We start from the raw sequence: 20,463 nt of genomic DNA, 5'->3' as shown, positions 1-20,463 counted from the left end.
TCAAGCGCTGATATACTCACCTTCTATACAATGAGTATAGTTCATTTTTCACTTCCGTAAGAAGCTACCACGCAACAAAGTGCTTTCAGAAAAGTCTGCTAAATACATAATTATATATTCTATGTCATCAAAATTCCTTTCCAAAAAAGCCTTCCTCCCTATTACCAGCCACGTTTTTTATATCCACTTGCCATCGTCTTCTGCTCCCCAGATAGCAAGACCTCAACGACTACTTTTATTGTTTCATTTCCTAATCTTGAACCTACTAGTTTCTGACACCCTTGTTTTAATTTTGGTGATTTTAACATTATAAGCTCATTTCAAAATATGTCATTCAGTTGTTTCTGAAGAAGCACTTCGAATCTATGCTTTGTTCTACCGGATGGCTATGACGATACTTGAATGGCGTTTCCTGGTACTCTTTGCACTTACGTATGTGGACAGAGCCGTGACCCGTACAAACAGAAGTGATATTAAAGTTTGTCTTGTCACCGTCACCTACTTTCAAAGTTCCATATTTCGATGCTGAATTAGTTCCTGCCTCTTCGAACGATTCAGAGCCTAGCATCTGGCTTACTAAAACAACACTCATGCTCAGAAATCAAGAATAATACTGATACGTGGCGAAACAACGCTCTGGTGGGCGGGTGGCCGTTTTGCGGTTTTAAATCACCTCGCGGTATGACCACGCGATGCATTTGACTTGCGGTCGTCGCACGGTGGCACTGGCAGAAGTCCATATACGCAGAGGTGTGTTGGTGCATGTCAGAGTACGGTGCAGCGAGTAAGTGTGCAGACGTTTTCAGACGTGCTAATGGTGAATGTATGTTGAAAATGCCTCAAAGAATACATATGAATGACGTTATGAGGGGTAGAATACTTGGGCGACTGGTCAAACACAGCAGGTTGCAGCACGGGCCCTCCGTGTGCCAAAAAGTCTGGTCTCAAGATTATGGCAACGATTTCAGCAGACAGGAAATGTGTCCAGGCGCTACAGTACGGGACGTCCATAGTGTACAACACCACAAGAAGACCGATATCTCACACCACCAGTGCCCGCAGACGGCCAAGGAGTACTGCAGGTAGCCTTGTTCGGGACCTTACCGCAGTCACTGGAACGGTAGTCTCCAGACACGCAGTCTACAGACGATTGAACAGATATGGTTTATTCACCCGGAGACCTGCAAGGTGCATTCCACTGAACTCTGGTCACAGGAGAGCCCGTAAAACCCGGTGTCAAAAACATAGTACATGGTCATTGGAACAGTGGTCCCAGGTTATGTGCACGGGCGAGTCCAGGTATGGTCTGAACAGTGATTATCGCCAGGTTTCCATCTGGCGTGAACCAGGTACCTGATACCAACCCCTTAATGCCCTGAAAGGGTCCTGTATGGAGGTTGTGGTTTCATGGTGTGGGGCGCGATTATGATTGGTGCAACTACACCCCTGCATGTCTTTGACGAAGGAACTTTAACAGACCAGGTGTAACGGTACGTCATTTTGCACCAGTATGTCCGCCTTTTCAGGGGTGCAGTGGGTCCCACATTCCTCCTGATGGATGATAACGCGCGGCCACACCGAGCTGCCGTTGTGGAGGAGTACCATGAAACAGAAGATATCAGGTGAATGGAGTGGCCTGCCTGTTATCCAGACCTAAACACCATCGAGCACGTCTGGGATGCTTTCGGTCGACGTATCGATGTACGTCTTCAAACCCCTACGACACTTCACGAGCTCCGACAGGCACTGGTGCAAGAATGGGAGGCTATACCTCAGCAGCTGCTTGACCACCTGATCCAGAGTATGCCGACCCATTGTGCGGCCTGTGTACGTGTGCATGGTGATCGTATCCCATGTTGCTGTCGGGGTACATGCGCAGGAAACAGTGGCGTTTTGTAGCACATGTGTTTCGAGACGGTTTTCTCAGCTTAACACCAATACTGTGGACTTACAGACTGTGTGTTCCCTATGTGCCTATGCTATTAGCGCCAGTTTTTTTTGTAGTGCCACGTTGTGTGGCACCACATTCTGCATTTATCCTGAATTTACGAGCATGAGTGTAGTCTGCTGCGGTCGTTTCAGCATAAATTGCTTCTCATGTACACCTCTAGATATCCAACGATTTCCATCGTTTCCATCGTCAATCGAGTAATCAAACGATACCACTGCGGGATGGCGGATTTGAGGTTAGTTATGGAGTCTCTGTTTTTCACCTACCGTTTCAAAAACTTATAGATTACTGCCATGAATATCCGGAAAGTAACCTGAATCTGATTCTGGTAGCCTACATTACAAATGTCCACATTTCAGCTGCTCAGGACTGAAAAGGCGTGTCATACTAGGTACGCTGCTGGGAGCAAGGAAAGATTCGGGGATACATTACAAAGTTCAATGTTTTAAATAACACGTGTATTCAGAAAATTTATTATTTCACACACACACACACAGATATTTTTGCAAATGACATCAATTTCTAATACGTTACCCAGTACGAGACACTTCAGAGCCTAAATCTCCTCACCTTCCAGCATACGTAAATTACTATTCCGAAAATAATTCTTTAAGGTATTGTTACTCGCTCACTACTCAACTCGCCACGCGGGTTAATAACATGACGGGCACAGCACAAATTATACTATGCAGGAACGAAACATATTTTTCAAGTATTACAATTCACCGGAAATTCCACTTTTACCAGCTCTAGAAACGCGCGACCTTAAAGTTTTTGTCTCACGATGTCCGTACACAATCATTCTACGGCTCGCGTTCCCAACTGCAACTTACACTACATCGCATTTCGTCGCGGAGCTCGACGGTGACGCCGACACATTTTGAGCGAATGAAGCATGAGGCTGCTTCGGCATTCCGTGTATGCCCTAGGTAACCCGCTAAACGGAACACTCGCCTCTAACACGCTAGTACACCTGACTCTGGGCTTCAAAAGCATCGTATCTGGAAATTACATTATTAATGACTTCTTATATTACCGTCGTATCGCCTCCGTAATTCTTCCTATTGGAAATCTATACGCGAAGAACACCTCATCTTAATTTTACTTTTGTACCCTATTACTTAATTGTTACAATTTTTCCACGGGATCCTATGTGGTTTGAACTGTTTCTTGTCTTATTTCTGGATCCTTGAAAAGTCAATTAACAGCATTGTAATTTGGTACATCGTCATCAATTATGATGCTGAATACAGTGCTGTATTTTCACCGTCTTGCTTTTATCCAACTATACAATACTCTACTACATTTTACTCTGTTATTTTTCCTATTGTGAATTATATCAGAAGAACACCTAATCTTAATTTTACTTTTGTATCTTATTATCTGTAACAATTACGATTTTTTTCCATAGAATCCTGAGTGGTTTCAACTGTTTTTTGCATTACTGCTGGATCTCTGAAAAGTCAGCACTGTACTTTCATATATCTTCATTAATTATAATATTGAACACAATTATGTATTTTCTCTATTCTGGCCTTTACCTAACAAAGCGTTAATATACCACGTCCTACTGGTTTTAGATCAAAATTTAAATTTATTATAAAATCTTTAAAAGCATTAAAGAAAATTTCACCAATTTCTCTACATCATATTAGATATAGTCTTCAAATTTCAGCTTTTTATCTCTTTTTCCCAGCCGTCTGTCAAATTTAAAACAAACATCGGTTCCTGTGGAAATTGCTTACTTAGATTTTCTGATACTTAGTATTTCTTGTGTAATTCTACACTATTCTGTGAACAAATTATTAAATTCTAACAATGTCTAATTTCTATAAACACAGAGTGAATAGCAGTAAAACCGACAAACTGCAGGAACGAACTCCCGACTGGAAATGGAGGAAAAAAGGTCCTATACATATGTGTACGGAAATGCATCATTGCCACAGTACATCTCGTCGACGAATTAAAGTTCCTCTGACCACGTGTCATGTGGTTCCGTCTTTGCTGCAAGTTATGTGATTGACGCAGCGTACTGTAGTTGGCAGAATGGTCCGGCAGTCATGTCGGGAAGAAGCCGAGATGGTGTCTGTGTACGGCCAAGCAGAAACGGCCGCGAGGCAGCACAGCTATACTAAAACAAGTATTCTCACAGACACCGATGATATCACACAACATTTCAAGCCTTTTTTTGGGCGTCTGCATAATCATGGGCCCTTCCAGATGGACGAACGTGCAGAGAGGAGGCGGAATATGCATACACCTGATTTGGTGGGTCAGGTTCTACATGATATTGAAGCGAACCCTAGTACAAGCCCCATGAAAGTGGCTCGCCAACATGGTGTAAGCCAAAGTGCGTTTGTGTGTATCCTGCATGCCAACCGCTACTGTCCCAATCAGCTGCAAAGAGTGGGAGGATTATCAGCAGCGGATTTCCCTCTACAGGGAGGATTTTGTCGATGGTTTTAGCACAAGACAATCACAGTTATGACATTTTTGTCATCAGTCTTGTTCACCGACGAAGCAGACTTTACCAGAAGTGGCATCATAAGTCTGCATAATCGTTATCTGTGGTGTACAGACAATCATCGGGACATGGTTGAGGTGTCTCATCAGCGTCGCTTCACCATCAGTGTATGGGCAGGGATTCTGGGCGACCACATACTGCGACCCATTATTATTCCACAACGGCTCGACAAACGAACGTACCTCGACTTCCTGCGGAATACTCTACTTGGGATGCTTGAGAATGTGCCTTCAACAATAATACAGGTTTTATGGCTTCTGCATGACGGAACTCCACCCCACATCCGCATTACAGTTCGCTGACACTCCAACAACATCTTTCCCATGCTTTGGATAGGATGTGGAGGCCCGGCAGCATGGCCTGTTAGATTCTATTCCATCGCTTGAGCCTTGTCCCGCAGTTACGCAGCTTCAGCCATTGTTAATCGGATTTGGCATGTTAATGTATAAGGGGTGGCCAGATGCCCTTCCTGCCGCCACCCCGTACCCCCCGGGACGGAATAAGTGTACCCCAACTGTTTGTGTCGAGTGTAATCCATGGAATAGTGCGAATGTGTTCAGATGTCTGCGAACCGTGTAACTGAAACGGAACATTGGAACCAGCCCGGTATTCACCTAGCGGAATGTGGAAAACCGCCTAAAAACCACATCAAGGCTGGCAGGCACATCGGCCCTCGTCGTTAATCCGTTGGGCGGATTAGATACGGGGCCGGCGCGCCTACCCGAGCCCAGGAGGCAACGCTTAAGCGCTTTCGGCTTCTCTGGCCTGCTATATCACCTGACTTAAATATCCTCTGGGGTCATCTTAAAAGCGATATATACGCTGAACCAGTTCTTGATGTGCAGACTCTTCAACAGTGTCGTCACGTCGCCAGTGGCACTATCCGGAGAGAGGCCGGAACGTGCGAAGAGTGTGACAGTCCATGATGCCACGTGTGAACGCGTGCATTGCATCCCATGGAGGCGACCTTGAACATCTGTTGTGAGGTGGATGCGGTGCAGCTCTGTGCTGTGTTGCAAGAAGATCTGTTGTTGTTGTTGTACGTACACTGTCCATTTACCGACACATGTTCATAAGACCTTTTTTCCTGCGTTTCCAATCCGTCCCTGCAGTTTGTCGGTTTTATTAGCGTCCACACTGTGTAGTAGCGTAATGCTCAGTTTGTCGCGAGTCCACGCTGATGGCATGCTAGGCCTGTCCTTGAGACTGGGTAGGCATAGCAGGTGAATCCCTCCCCCCCCCCCCCCTCCCTTCTCTCCCTCTCTCTCTCGCTGTCCACCTCATCAGTGCTACTATATGGCACTATATGGCCAAAAGCGCTTGCATCCCAACATTGTATCTTGCTGCAAATCTAAGTACTGTACATTTCTTTGTTTATGATGAGGATAAATTTCCAGTCCCTGCCTGAAGCGTCGATTCTCTCCTTATCCTCTTTCTTTTAGCTACATTCCCGGTGACGTGCAGATCCATTTAATTTACTTTCTGCAAAAAATGGTTCAAATGGCGCTGAACACTATGGGACTTAACATCTGAGGTCATCAGTCCCCTAGACTTAGAACTACTTAAACCTAACTAACCTAAGGACATCACACACATCCATGCCCGAGGCAGTATTCGAACCTGCGATCGTAGCAGCAGCGCAGCTCCGGACTGAAGCGCCTAGAACCGCTCGGCCACAACGGCCGGCTCACTTTCTACAAGCAGGGTTACACTGTCTGCATATCGTACTGAGAAGTGAACATTTATCACTTAAGACTGGAACGTAATAAAGAGGTACTGGTGAAAGTGAATCTGTGAAGGCAGCTCGTAAGTCGTGCTTGGCTAGCCCAGTCAGTAGAGCGCCTGGGTGCGCAAGGAAAACGTTTCATCTTCGAGACTTCTTCCTGCACCATCTTAATTTCCATCTGACGTAGCTTGCCAGACTTGGTTGCAGGCCTGGATGAGTCGAACAGTGTTGTAGAGGAGAGCTGGACACACGCACAACCTCAGCAATATTACTACTCAGTGGTGTATACACTGTCTTGAAATGTGACAGTTTAAAACTGCCATAAATTTTAGTCTGAGTTTGCACTTCCCTGATAATTCGAATTATTTTGGATAGTGACAGTGGTTTCCTGGTATGTTTATTTCACTTCCTTTATTGTATTTCTCTTTTCTTGTGGCTGCCATGCTGAAGAACAATAACGAAAGGTGTTACAGCCTTGTTAGTACATTTGCATACTATTATCATTTTCCAAGCGTTTTTGCAAAAATTTTCTAGAATTCTCATCTTTTTTCTTGTGAGTTATCCACGTGCATAACTCATTTCTGTCACGTTGAATGCTTCAGACCAGAAATTTCTTTGCGTTATCATTTACCTGACAGTGAAATGCATCCTTTCGCTATACATGCGCCCAAGGCTCTCAGGTTCGATTTTCCAGAAGGAGCTCTTTCCCAAATGGATATCTGCTACGTACTAGAGTCTTCATTATTTACGGAAAGAGCAAGAAGCTTTATCTTTTAATTGCTCATATAAATGAGCTCCTTGGCAAATTTTGGTTCGACACACAACGTAACAATGCATAGCGACCTTAGTATATTATGTAATTTAAGACATCCACGATTTTCATCACAAAGAATGGGGTGATAATTTACGACTTACCCTAAGAGGGTCGCTTGGGGAAAGGCAATTTTTGGATATATGTCTGGGCTACAAAAATGGTTCAAATGCCTATGAGCACTATGGGACTCAACATGTGAGGTCATCAGTCCCCTAGAAGTTAGAACTACGTGAACCTAACTAACATAAGGACATCACACACATCCATGCCCAGGGCAGGATTCGAACCTGCGACCGTAGCGGTAGCACGGTTCCAGACTGAAGCGCCCAGAACCGCTCGACCACTCCGGCCGGCTGTATGGCATACAGTTTTAACTCGTTGCGTACAGAAAACAGTTCTCTTAAAGCTTATGAGCAGATCAGGTGTTATTGACTTTCGTGATAGGATGTGAAAGACGAAAACGTAGGCGGAAATGATATACACCAAAAATTTTCACACATAATAAGAGTTACTCAGAATCAAAATTTCTACTCGCAAAAAAAGGGGATAGCAGGAGACATTAGCTTGTAGTTACGGGACTCTATTTTTACATGTCTATTTTGACTAAAGTATTTCCCTTACTGTATATTGTCGACCATCGTGATGAACGTAATGGAGGCATTAATATAGATATGAGTATATTGAACGTTGGTACACCGCTAAAACAATTTTAAAAAATTATCACAAACTGTAATCAAGCACCACATCTCAAAAACGAATATAGTTTGCAACTTAATGTAGCGCACTGGTCTAATTGGTCAGAAATGTGCGAAGTGGGAAGTACATTACAGCCGAGCCAGCTGCAGGCTAGTGCGGATGTTACGTTTTACAAAACCGAACAGAGCTGTTAAGCATTACGAAGCCAGCCAACCAAGAGAGGTGTGGAAATAATTGGCACAGCAGCACCTAAACAGAAGAAGGCAAACGCCTTTCCACACTAACACCCTCAGAAGTGTTTAGTATGTGTGCCACAAGGCGATGTAAAGCCCACGCAAGCGCAGCCCTTGAACATGTAAGTAGCTAGCCACTTTTGTACTGAAATATTCTTGTGTTAGTATTACAGCACTACCACCATGGGGCTGTGACACTTTGGGTGGCGTCTAGAATGCTGTTTGGGGTGTGTAGTTTGACCGCACGTCAGGGCAGCCTGCACGAGAGAGGCTGTATGTTGGACAGTCATCAGTCCTGACTGGTTTGAGGAGGGCCCCACGCAGTCCTCCGTTGTGCCAGTTTCTTCAGCTCATGTAGCAGTCGTATCATACGTCTTCAGCTGTATCCTGGATCTTTGTCTTTCTCTGCAGTTTTTACACTCTACAGCTCCCTCTAATACCTCACGTCTTAAAAAAATATCCTACAATCCTGTCCCATCTACTAGTCACTGTTTTTCTTACATTCCTTTCCTCGCCGGTTCTGCGGAGGACCTCCTCATTGCATACCTTACAAGTCCACATAATTTTCAATATTCTTCTGTTGTACCACGTCTCAATGTCTTCAATTGTCTTCTTTTACGTTTTTCCCACAGCATATGTTTTACTACCATAAGATGCTGTGCTCCAAGCATATATCATCAGACTTTTCTTAATAAAATTGAGCCTGTGTTTGATACTAACAGACTTCTGTATTGCATCTGCTATTTAGCATTCTATATCCTTCTTGCTCCGTCCATCAGGGGTTATTTTTCTGGCTTTCTTTTGGAGTCATCATTCTTCTGAATTACCTGATGCGGCCCACGACGAATTCCTCTCCGGTGACAACCTCATCATCTTTGAGTAGCTCTTGCAACTTACGACCTCAATTATTTGCTGGATTTATTCCAACCTCTGTCTTCCATACAAGTTTTGCCCTCTACAGCTCCGTTTAGTTCAATAGAAGTCATTCTCTCACGTCTTAAAAAATGTTATATCATCCTGTCCCTTCTCCTTATCAGTGTTTTCCACATATTTCTTTTCTCACCGGTTCTGCGCAGAACTATCTCAGTCCCTACCTTAACAGTCCACCTAATTTTCAACGTTTGTCTGTAGCACTGAATCTCAAATGCTCGATTCTCTTCTGTTCCGGTTTTCCCACAGTCAATTTTTCACAACCATACAATACTGTACTCCACACGTACTTTCTCAGAAATTTCTTCCTCAAACTAAGTTCTATGTATGATACTAGTAGACTTATCTTTGGAAGGAATACCCTTTTTTACCATTGCTAGTCTGCTTTTGATGTCCTCCTTGCTCCGTCCGTCATTGGTTATTTTACTGCCTAGCAGTAGAACTCCACTTCATCTGCTTAAGTTTCTCGCTGTTCTCATTAATGCTACTTCTCATTACTTTCGTCTGTCTTCGATTTACTCTCACTCCATATTCTGTACTCATTAGATTGTTCATTTCATTCACAAAATCATGTAATTTTTCTTCACTTTCACTCATGATAGAAATGTCATCTGCAAATCGTATTATCGAATTCTTTTCACCTTGAATTTTAATCCCACCCCTTAACCTTTCTTTTACTTGCATCATTGCTTCTTCGATGTACAGATTGGACAGTAGGGGCAAAAGACTATATCTCTGTTTTACACTTCGTTCTCGGTCGTCCACTCTTATTATTCCCTCTTGGCTCTTGTACATAACGTATAGTATCCGTATCTCCATACACCTTACCCATTTTTTTTCTCAGAACTTAGAACACCTTGCACCATTTTACATTATTGAACGCTTTTTCTAGGTCAACAGATCCATTGAACGTGTCTTGATTTTTTCTCTAGTCTTGCTTCCATTATGAACTGCAACGTCAGAATTGCCTCTCTGGTGCCTTGACCTTTTCTAAAGCCAAATTGACCGTCATCTAGCACATCCTCAAGTTTTTTTTTCGATTTTCTATATATCATTATCCTCCCCCCATGAACCATGCACCTTGCCGTTGGTTGGGAGACTTGCGTGCCTCAACGATACAGATAGCCGTACCGCAGGTGCAACCACACCGGTATCTGTTGAGAGGCCAGACAAACGTGTGGCTCCTGAAGAGGGGCAGCAGCCTTTTCAGTACTTGCAGGGGCAACAGTCTGGATGATTGACTGATCTGGCCTTGTAACACTAATCAAAATGGCCTTGCTGTTCTGGTACTGCGAACGGCTGAAAGCAAGGGGAAACTACAGCCGTAATTTTTTCCCGAGGTCATGCAGCTGTACTGTATGATTAAATGATGATGGCGTCAGGAGAAAGAAAACGAGTGTTCTACGGATCGGAGGGTGGAATGTCGGATCCCTTAATTGGGCAGGTAGGTTTGAAAATTTAAAAAGGGAAATGGATAAGTTAAAGTTAGATATAGTGGGAATTAGTGAATTTCGGTGGCAGGAGGAACAATACTTTTGGTCAGATGAATACAGGGTTATAAATACAAAATCAAATAGGGGTAATGCTGGAGCAGGTTTAATAATGAATAAAAAAGTAGTAGTACGGGTGACCTACTACAAACACCAAGGTGAACGCATTATTGTGACCAAGATAGACACGAAGCCCACGCCTACTACAGTAGTACAAGTTTATATGTCAACTAGCTCTGCAGATGACGAAGAAATTGATGAAATGTGTGATGAGATAAAAGAAATTATTCAGGTAGTGAATGGAGACGAAAATTTAATAATCATGGGTGACTGGAATTCGAGAGTAGGAGAAGGGAGGGAAGGAAACATTGTAGGTGAATACGGATTGGGGCTAAGAAATCAAAGAGGAAGCTGCCTGGTAGAATTTTGCGCAAAACATAACTTAATCATAGGTAACACTTGGTTTAAGAATCATGAAAGAAGGTTGTATAGCCGCCCGGAGTGGCCGTGCGGTTCTAGGCGCTACAGTCTGGAACCGAGTTGCCGCAACGGTCGCAGGTTCGAATCCTGCCTCGGGCATGGCTGTGTGTGATGACCTTAGGTTAGTTAGGTTTAATTAGTTCTAAGTTCTAGGCGACTGATGACCTCAGAAGTTAAGTCGCATGGTGCTCAGAGCCATTTGAACCATTTGAAGGTTGTATACATGGAAGAACCCTAGAGATACTAATAGGTATCAGATAGACTATATAATGGTAAAACAGCTATAGGGAGAGACAAGTCATATACAATATGTACAACAACCAAGAGGGAATAATAAGAGTGGACGATCAGGAACGAAGTGCTCGTATTAAGAAGGGTGTAAGACAAGGCTGTAGCCTTTCGCCCCTACACTTCAATCTGTATATCGAGGAAGCAATGATGGAAATAAAAGAAAGGTTCAGGAGTGAAAGGATATCAATGATACGATTCGCTGATGACATTGCTATCCTGAGTGAAAGTGGAGAAGAATTAAATGATCTGCTGAACGGAATGAACAGTCTAATGAGTACACAGTATTGTTTGAGAGTAAATTGGAGAAAGACGAAGGTAATGAAAAGTAGTAGAAATGAGAACAGCGAGAAACTTAACATCAGGATTGATGGTTACGAAGTTAATTTATTTAAGGAGTTCTGCTACCTAGGCAGTAAAATAACCAATGACGGACGGAGCAGGGAGGACATCAAAAGCAGACTCGCTATGGCAAAAAAGGCATTTCTGGCCAAGAGAAGTCTACTAATATCAAATACCGGCCTTAATTTGAGGAAGAAATTTCTGAGGATGTACGTCTGGAGTACAGCATTGTAAGGTAGGGAAACATGGACTGTGGGAAAACCGGAAGAGAAGAGAATCGAAGCATTTGAGATGTGGTGCTATAGATGAATGTTGATAATTAGGTGGACTGATAAGGTAAGGAATGAGGAGGTTCTACGCAGAATCGGAGAGGAAAGGAATATGTGGAAAACACTGATAAGGATAAGGGACAGGATGATAGGACATCAGCTAAGACATGAGGGAATGACTTCCATGGTACTAGAGGGAGCTGTAGAGGGCAAAAACTGTAGAGGAAGACAGAGATTGGAATACGTCAAGCAAATAATTGAGGACGTAGGTTGCAAGTGCTACTCTGAAATGAAGAGGTTATCACAGGAAAGGAATTCGTAGCGGGCCGCATCAAACCAGTCAGTAGACTGATGACCAAAAACAAAGACAGAGATTTAGGAACCAGGTTTTAAAATGTAAGACATATCCAAGGGCAGATGTGGACTCTGACCACAATCTATTGGTTATGAACTGTAGATTAAAACTGAAGAAACTGCAAAAAGGTGGGAATTTAAGGTGACTGGACCTGGATAAACTGAAAGAACCAGAGATTGCACAGAGTTTCGGGGAGAGCATAAGGGAACAATTAACAGGAATGGGGGAAAGAAATACAGTAGAAGAAGAATGGGTTGCTTTGAGGGATGAAATAGTGAAGGAAGCAGAAGATCAAATAGGTAAAAACACGAGGGCTAGTATAAACCGTTGGCTAACAGAAGAAATATTTAATTGATGAAAGGAGAAAATACAAAAATGCAGTAAATGAAGCAGGCAAAAAGGAATACAAACGTCTCAAAAATGATATCGACAGGTTGTGCAAAGTGGCTAAGAAGGGATGCCTAGAGGACAAATGTACGGATGTAGAGGCTTATCTCACTAGGGGTAAGATAGATACCGCCTACAGGAAAATTAAAGAGACCTTTGGAGAAAGGAGAACCACTTGCATGGATATCAAGAGCTTCGATGGAAACCCAGTTCTAAGCAAAGAAGGGAAAGCAGAAAGGTGGAAGGAGTATATAGAGGGTCTATACAAGGGCGACATACTTGAGGACAATATTATGGAAATGGAAGAGGATGTAGATGAAGATGAAATGGGAGATATGATACTGCGTTAAGAGTTTGACAGAGCACTGAAAGACCTGAGTCGAAACAAGGCCCCCGGAGTAGACAACATTCCATTAGAACTACTGACAGCCTTGGGAGAGCCAGTCCTGACAAAACCCTACCATCTGGTCAGAAAGATGTACGACACAGGCGAAATACCCTCAGACTTCAAGAAGATTATAATAATTCCAATTCCAAAGAAAGCAGGTGTTGACAGATGTGAAAATTACCGAACAATCAGTTCAATAAGTCAGAGCTGCAAAATATTAACACGAATTCATTACAGACGAATGGAAAAACTGATAGAAGCCGACATCGGGGAAGATCAGTTGGATTCCGTAGAAATATTGGAACACGTGAGGCAATACTGACCCTACGACTTATCTTAGAAGAAAGATTAAGGAAAGGCAAACCTACCTTTCTAGCATTTGTAGACTTAGAGAAAGCTTTTGACAATGTTGATTGAAATACTCTCTTTCAAATTCTGAAGGTGGCAGGGGTAAAATACAGGGAGCGAAAGGCTATTTACAATTTGTACTGAAACCAGATAGCAGTTATAAGAGTCGCAGCAGGGAAGCAGTGGTTGGGAAGGGAGTGAGACGGGGTTGTAGCCTATCCCCGATGTTATTCAATCTGTATATTGAGCAAGCAGTAAAGGAAACAAAAGAAAAGTTCGGATTAGGTATTAAAATCCATGGAGAAGAAATAAAAACTTTGAGGTTCGCCGATGACATTGTAATTCTGTCAGAGACAGCAAATGACTTGGAAGAGCAGTTGAACGGAATGGACAGTGTCTTGAAAGGCGGGTATAAGATGAACATCAACAAAAGCAAAACGACGATAATGGAATGTAGTCGAATTAAGTTGGGTGATGCTGAGGGAATTAGATTAGGAAATGAGACACTTAAAGTAATCAAGGAGTTTTGCTATTTTGGGAGCAAAATAACTGATGATGGTCGAAGTAGAGAAGATATAAAATGTAGACTGGCAATGTCAAGGAAAGCGTTTCTGAAGAAGAAAAATTTGTTGACATCGAGTATAGATTTAAATGTCATGAAGTCGTTTCTGAAAGTATTTGTATGGAGTGTAGCTACGTATGGAAGTGAAACGTGGGCGGCCGGCCGGAGTGGCCGAGTGGTTCTAGGCGCTACAGTCTGGAACCGCGAGACCGCTGCGGTCGCAGGCTCGAATCCTGCCTCGGGCATGGATGTGTGTGATGTCCCTGGGTTAGTTAGGTTTAAGTAGTTCTAAGTTCTAGGGGACTGATGACCTCAGAAGTTGAGTCCCATACTGCTCAGAGCCATTTGAACCATTTTTGAAACGTGGACGATAAATAGTTTAGACAAGAAGAAAGTAGAAGCTTTCGAAATGTGGTGCTACAGAAGAATGCTGAAGATTAGATGTGTAGATCACAAAACTAATGAGGAGGTATTGAATAGAATTGGGGAGAAGAGGAGCTTGTGGCACAACTTGACTTGAAGAAGGGATCGGTTGGTAGGACATGTTCTGAGACATCGAGGGATCACCAATTTAGTATTGGAGTGCAGCGTGGAATATAAAAATCGTAGAGGGAGACCAAGAGATGAATACACTAAGCAGATTCAGAAGGATGTAGGCTGCAGTAGGTACTGGGAGATGAACAAGCTTACACAGGATAGTGTAGCATGGAGAGCTGCATCAAACCAGTCTCAGGACTGAATACCACAACAACAACAACATATATCATTATAGTCAGCAACTGTGTATAACTAATGATTACGCGAATAAAATTTAGCTTTGCACTGAAGGCGGTCCTGACAGCACAGCCGCCCGAGATTCCCAAAGAGATGGATTCATGCCTACTTGCCATAACGTCTCGCCTGAAGCTTCTAAGAATGTCCCTAAATAATTCAAAAGTATATCGGCAAAAAATTTTAATTATTTTTTTCCAGCTCGGTAAACTTTAATCCTTAAACAATTTACCTCAGGAAACGTGGACTCACAGAAAAATGAAGACAGCGACATAGCTGTAGTTGAATTCCACCTGCAGTTGTAAATAATTCGTGCTAATTAAAAATATACGGCTTTCGCTGAAACTTTAAAATCTTTTTGTATCAAAAATACATTCATTTTTCGATACGTGGGTCTACTACAACTTTCTGCAAGATTTATGGCGACTCTCATTTAATATTTATATCCACATCTGGCCAGTATATCATACAGCATAACGTTACGGTATGGTGGGAATGTAAAGATTAACATTTGGCGCTTCCGTAACAGCACCTTCCTGATATCGTCTTTCACCGCCCACAATGACAGCACACCGTAACACTGCTGTGGATATCAGCTTAAAGTATAGTATGTTTTCATGCTAAGCTGTGGTTGGTACGAAGAAAAAATAAGGTAAGCCAGTTCGTCGTTCATAGTTTACTGTTTAAATTTCTAATGCTAAGCAGAAAGTTGCCTTCGTCAGATTTATGTGTATTTGAATATTCTGATCGTGTCAGTTATTGTTTGTAGCTGCTTAAAACGGAAAACAGTAGGACTACTGGCCTTTCCCACACTATTCTCCTTAACATTTCCTACACTGCTAGCCCCGCGAAATGTAACACTCTGAAGGAAGCATGGATGCTTCACGCTTTTACAGTGACGGGAGATGCACGTGTTTAGCATTTCAGTCACAGGCGCATATCAAGGGCGCCAGTAGTACAACCTGCAAAGGCTATGTAAAGGGGGGGCTGACGACAGTGCGCACGTGCTGGAATTGTTTCCGCATAAGCAGCTTCAGTAGCCTCGTAAAAGACAGCGAACGTCTTCCGAACACGTTTCGGAGGTCGACCGAGGGAAAATAGTTCCCTTTAGGAATTACGGATTATCCTTTAGAGAAGTCGCTGATCGTGTCGGACGGGACGAAGCACTGTAATACGGATTTGTAATCGATGGATACAGGAGGCAACGACGGATCGGCGGGACCGATTACACTCAACTCGTTGCACCACTACACGTGATGGTGGTGATGGAGCACTGTGCCACATCACGAACAACATCACAACAAAAAATGGTTCGAATGACTCTGAGCACTACGGGACTTAACATCTGAGGTCATCAGTCACCTAGAACCTAAAACTACTTAAACCTAACTAACCTAAGGGCTTCACACACATCCATGCCCGAGGCAGGATTCGAACATGCGACCGTAGGGGTCACGCGGTTCCAGACTGAAGCGCCTAGAACCGCTCGGCCACCATCGGCTGGCCAACATCACAACAAATTAGGTCTTTTGCGCTACAAGCAGTGTCTGCGTGCACCATTGGACGTAGTTGGCAGTACAATGGACTGTCCGCGAGGTGTCCATTGTTGTTTTTTTTCCACTGAGTCAACGCCACAGGCTTTTGCGCCGACAAAGGTGCGATAAACAAACATGGACTATCGAATGGAATGACGTTATTTTTACCGACGAATCCCGATTCTTCTTGCACCACAATGATGGATAAGAGTCTCGAGACATCGTGCTGTTGAACTGATTCTGCACCCGATATTATGGTTTGGGGTATTGCATTTCACTTCTGCACCACCCGCTGCCCACATCCTAGGATGCATTTCCGGCACAACTAACCGTCCAGTATTGTATCTCTGAAATGCTGGTGCGTGTTGTCCTCCCATGCATCCGGAGCTTGACTGCGGCGACATTGCAACAGAGTAAAGTGCGATCACACGTACCATTAGTGTTCAAACCTTACTCGTGGCCCATGTCGGATTTCATTGCTGCCTTGGTCGCCTTGTTCTCCTAATCTCTCACCTACCGAGATCGTCTAATTGTTGCTTCCGGAGCTACTGTCCCAGGATACACCACTCGCTAGTTCATCGCATCAATCTGGGCAATATGTGGAAGCATCACGGACTCTTATATCCCAACAATTGAATTTACTGCCATTAGCTTTGAATGATGTATTGCGTAAGTGAAGTTTAACGGGTTCCTTTTAGCACTCATGTGGATGACCTCATACTTTCCATTATTTAAGGTCAATTGCCGATTTTCGCACCGTTCGGATACAGTTTCGAAATCGTTTTGCAATTTTTTTGACCTTCTGATGATTTTACTGGATGATAAACGACAGCATCATCTGCAAACAACCTAAGACGGCTGCTCAGACTGTCTCCTAAATCGTTTATATATCAAGAAAGACCAGAGAGGCTGTAAGACTACCTTGGGGAACGCCAGAAATCACTTCTGTTTGAAGTATATCCGTACGTGAGCGATCAGCTTGGTGATCGGTACTCTTGATGAAGGTCTCCTTAATTATGAGGTATCCATTAACTTGGAAGGTGGGAAGCCGATATCTAAATATACATGAAAGGAAAACCTTCGATGTTTAAATGAACTAAACTGCCGGACTAGCACATTTCTGTTAGTTGAATAAATGTTAATTTAATAACTTGGCTATATTTTTCTGTTGCACAACGAATAGCAGTCAGACGCAAAAATGGAAGTTTGCGAGGATCACGTGATCTGGTAAAAGTATCATGTTTATTGAAGACGGAACTGAACAAACTAATAAACTAAACAACTAATAAATGGATGATGCTTGCTGTTGTTCATAACGCTGTCGGCTGAGTTACAAAATTAAATTTACAACTGCGTCTTGGAGTCCCCAAAAGATTTTTCATTAATTATTAATTATGGAAAGGTCAGAGGAATCTTCCTGGTGACGCTCAAGAACATTTACACATATAACAGAGATTGAGGACAGATATAAGAATGCAGAAAAACTTCACCAATATGCACGTGGTTGGCTACGGTCCTTCCCTTGGCTTAAGTGTACGAATAAAGTGAACAATAATTAATCGATAAAAATAAACTGTTATAGTTGCACCACAGAAGAAGCTCTGAAACTAATTTGGAAGTTTTACCCCCAGAATCAATAACTGTGACATGTATCGATTGTCACAATTCGCGGATACATGGTCGTCTCATAAAATGAATGGTAAATTTCAGAATAACTAAGCAAATGGGACAGGATATATCACTGTGACACACAATACGCGATCTTAAGGCTCTCAGATCCGTACTTAACACGTGCTGAGACAACAAAAACTCTTGGAAACTAGATTAGAAACTAAAGTCGAAATTAGCGAGGTTTTAGAAATCTGTACAATTATACTATACTCGTTAGATCAACAACGAACTAAATCTGACTGAACTGAGAAGATACATGACGCGTCCACATGTTTGAACAAGGGTGAAGCACAACAATAGCTTGCATGCCTGGCTAAGTGCAACTGCTCATAACGTTCCAAAATTGGCAAGAAAAATTCCGTATACGGCTCAGCAAGCAATAAGCGATGAGAGCGTGACGTCAATTTTGACTGGAGTTGAAATCTACAAAAATAAGGAAAACAATGAATAGATACACTCACACTTAGTCGATGTTGCCGTCTCGCGTCTCCGGGAACACTGCCGAGCTAACAACCCTTTTGGAACGTCGGCCTTTGTGGCCGAGCGGTTCTAGGCGCATTAGTCCAGAACCGAGCTGCTGCTACTGTCGCAGGTTCGAATCCTGCCTCTGGCATGGATGTGTGTGATGTCCTTAGCTTAGTTAGTTTTAAGTAGTTCTAAGTCTAGCGGACTGATGACCTCACATGGTAATTACCGTAGCGCTCAGAGCCATTTCAACCTTCTGGAGCCCACGCGTTCCGTTCCTCTGGAAGTAACCAGAGAGTTCCCTATTGTGTAGTGCCAACCCTGTACAAGAGCTTTGTCCAAAGCGAACAGAAACCTGTTTACTACCTGGTGTGTGCTTTATAGGGTTGGCTATTCTGCCACAATAGGCATGAAATTTAGTGCATTACTCCTAATACCTTTCTCCAGGTCTACATTAATGAAGAATATGCAGATACGACGGATCTTTACGGCTGCTGTCAAAGAATAGCGTCCTCCCTTTCCGACTCGTCGAATTCCTTATCGTCGAATTCCTTATCGTCGAATTTCTGATCATGGAGTATTTGCCAGAATCTTCAGCACATTGCTTGAAAGGGATTTTCTTCTTAAGTTCCCATTTCTTCTGAACATGTAGATCAACAACCTGTGCAGGAACAGCAACACCTTGTTGAAACGGATTAACGACGTCCCACTGCCAGCGTACGGCGAGTTTCTGCACGTATCAGTGTCTCACGAACACGTGTGTGGCGAACATTATGTGCGAAAAACTTGTACCCATTTTATATACAGTGTATCCACAATCTTTACATAGGTGACAATTCCAGAAGAGTTGAATTTTGTTACAGTTTAAATGAAAATCGCCATTTGTTACAGCTAAAACTCTGCACTGATAACATCACGTTTGCACGGAATGGAATTAACAACCCCTGTAATAATCATCGATAACAGATCAAGATACAAATTGGTGTAAGTAATAATAACTCTTAGCAGTTGAATAAACGGTCTAAGCCACAGTGAAGAACCTGTATTCATGATAAAGCGAAAACAAAAAGAAAATATAGAAAAAACTCTAATAGAATTTCAAAAACGAAATTATGCACAGGACAACTGAATTAACGACCCTTGGCCATGAAACAAGCTTCATAATTGGTGAGGGTGCTTCAGGATTTCCCTAAAATTTAGTTAAAACACAATAAGTCAGTGAATAACTGTACAATGAGCTTTACTGCACAAAGACCAAAGGCCAAGCAAGCTCGATGGCTGAACTTATACTAAAGGTCGCATCTGGCAGTGTTGCTTAGTTATGCTTAATAGGGGTGTAGGGAGCTGGGCGGCAGGAGGGAGGTGAATTAAACAAAAAAGGGCGTTTATATCAAACCACATACAATTTAAATAATTGAATAAAAGATGAGACTAAAGTTCCGCCACTAAAATGCAGATAGAATGCAACGCCCAGCGGACAGCAAAATAAACAAATAACAAAATAATTATCCTACAGGCTGCTAGTTCGAAAAGAGCGAATGACAAGTAACACGGATTTGATGTAATCAACTGTCCAGCTGCCTTACCAAAATAAATGCCAGTCCTATGGATGTATTACAAAATGTGGTGAAAGTCAACGGATAGACTAAATCGTAACATGACGTCCCTGATAAATAATACATTAAATAATGGCTAATCTGTCCTGTAACGCACAAATATAGGCAGAAGTAAACACTGTTCTCTTTAAACATAAAATAAATGCAAAAATAAATGACCTGACAAACAGTGAACATATTAAGCAGTATACTAAGAAACTGAAGCAAGCGCTAAGCGCCAAACAGTATTTTAATGAAATTCCAGCACCATCAAAAGGCTGATACACACTGAATGAGCACTATTTTCACAAAACGCAGATCACTAGACAATATGTAACTGTGTTAGATTTTAGTTAATCTTAACAAGTGTCATGAACACTACTTTAATAACTAACAAAGAAATCTGAAGTACAACTGGCAAGCATGGAAAAATGAACAGAGCAGGAACTCTACAAAATTATGTTGCAGAGGGCACCTATTGTCCTGAGTAGCGTGAGGGGTAGACGACAAAATTTTAAATTTAATCAACGTTTACCACAAATCGCGATTATGTGACTAGAATCAAAACACAAACATACACATTTAGCTCACAACACCGGACCGGAGTAAAGACACACATATCACGTAGGTGCGAATAGAATCA

Source organism: Schistocerca americana, chromosome 1 (assembly GCF_021461395.2).
Source record: "Schistocerca americana isolate TAMUIC-IGC-003095 chromosome 1, iqSchAmer2.1, whole genome shotgun sequence".
NCBI classification, from domain to species: Eukaryota; Metazoa; Arthropoda; class Insecta; order Orthoptera; family Acrididae; genus Schistocerca; species Schistocerca americana.
This window is presented reverse-complemented; position numbering follows the sequence as displayed.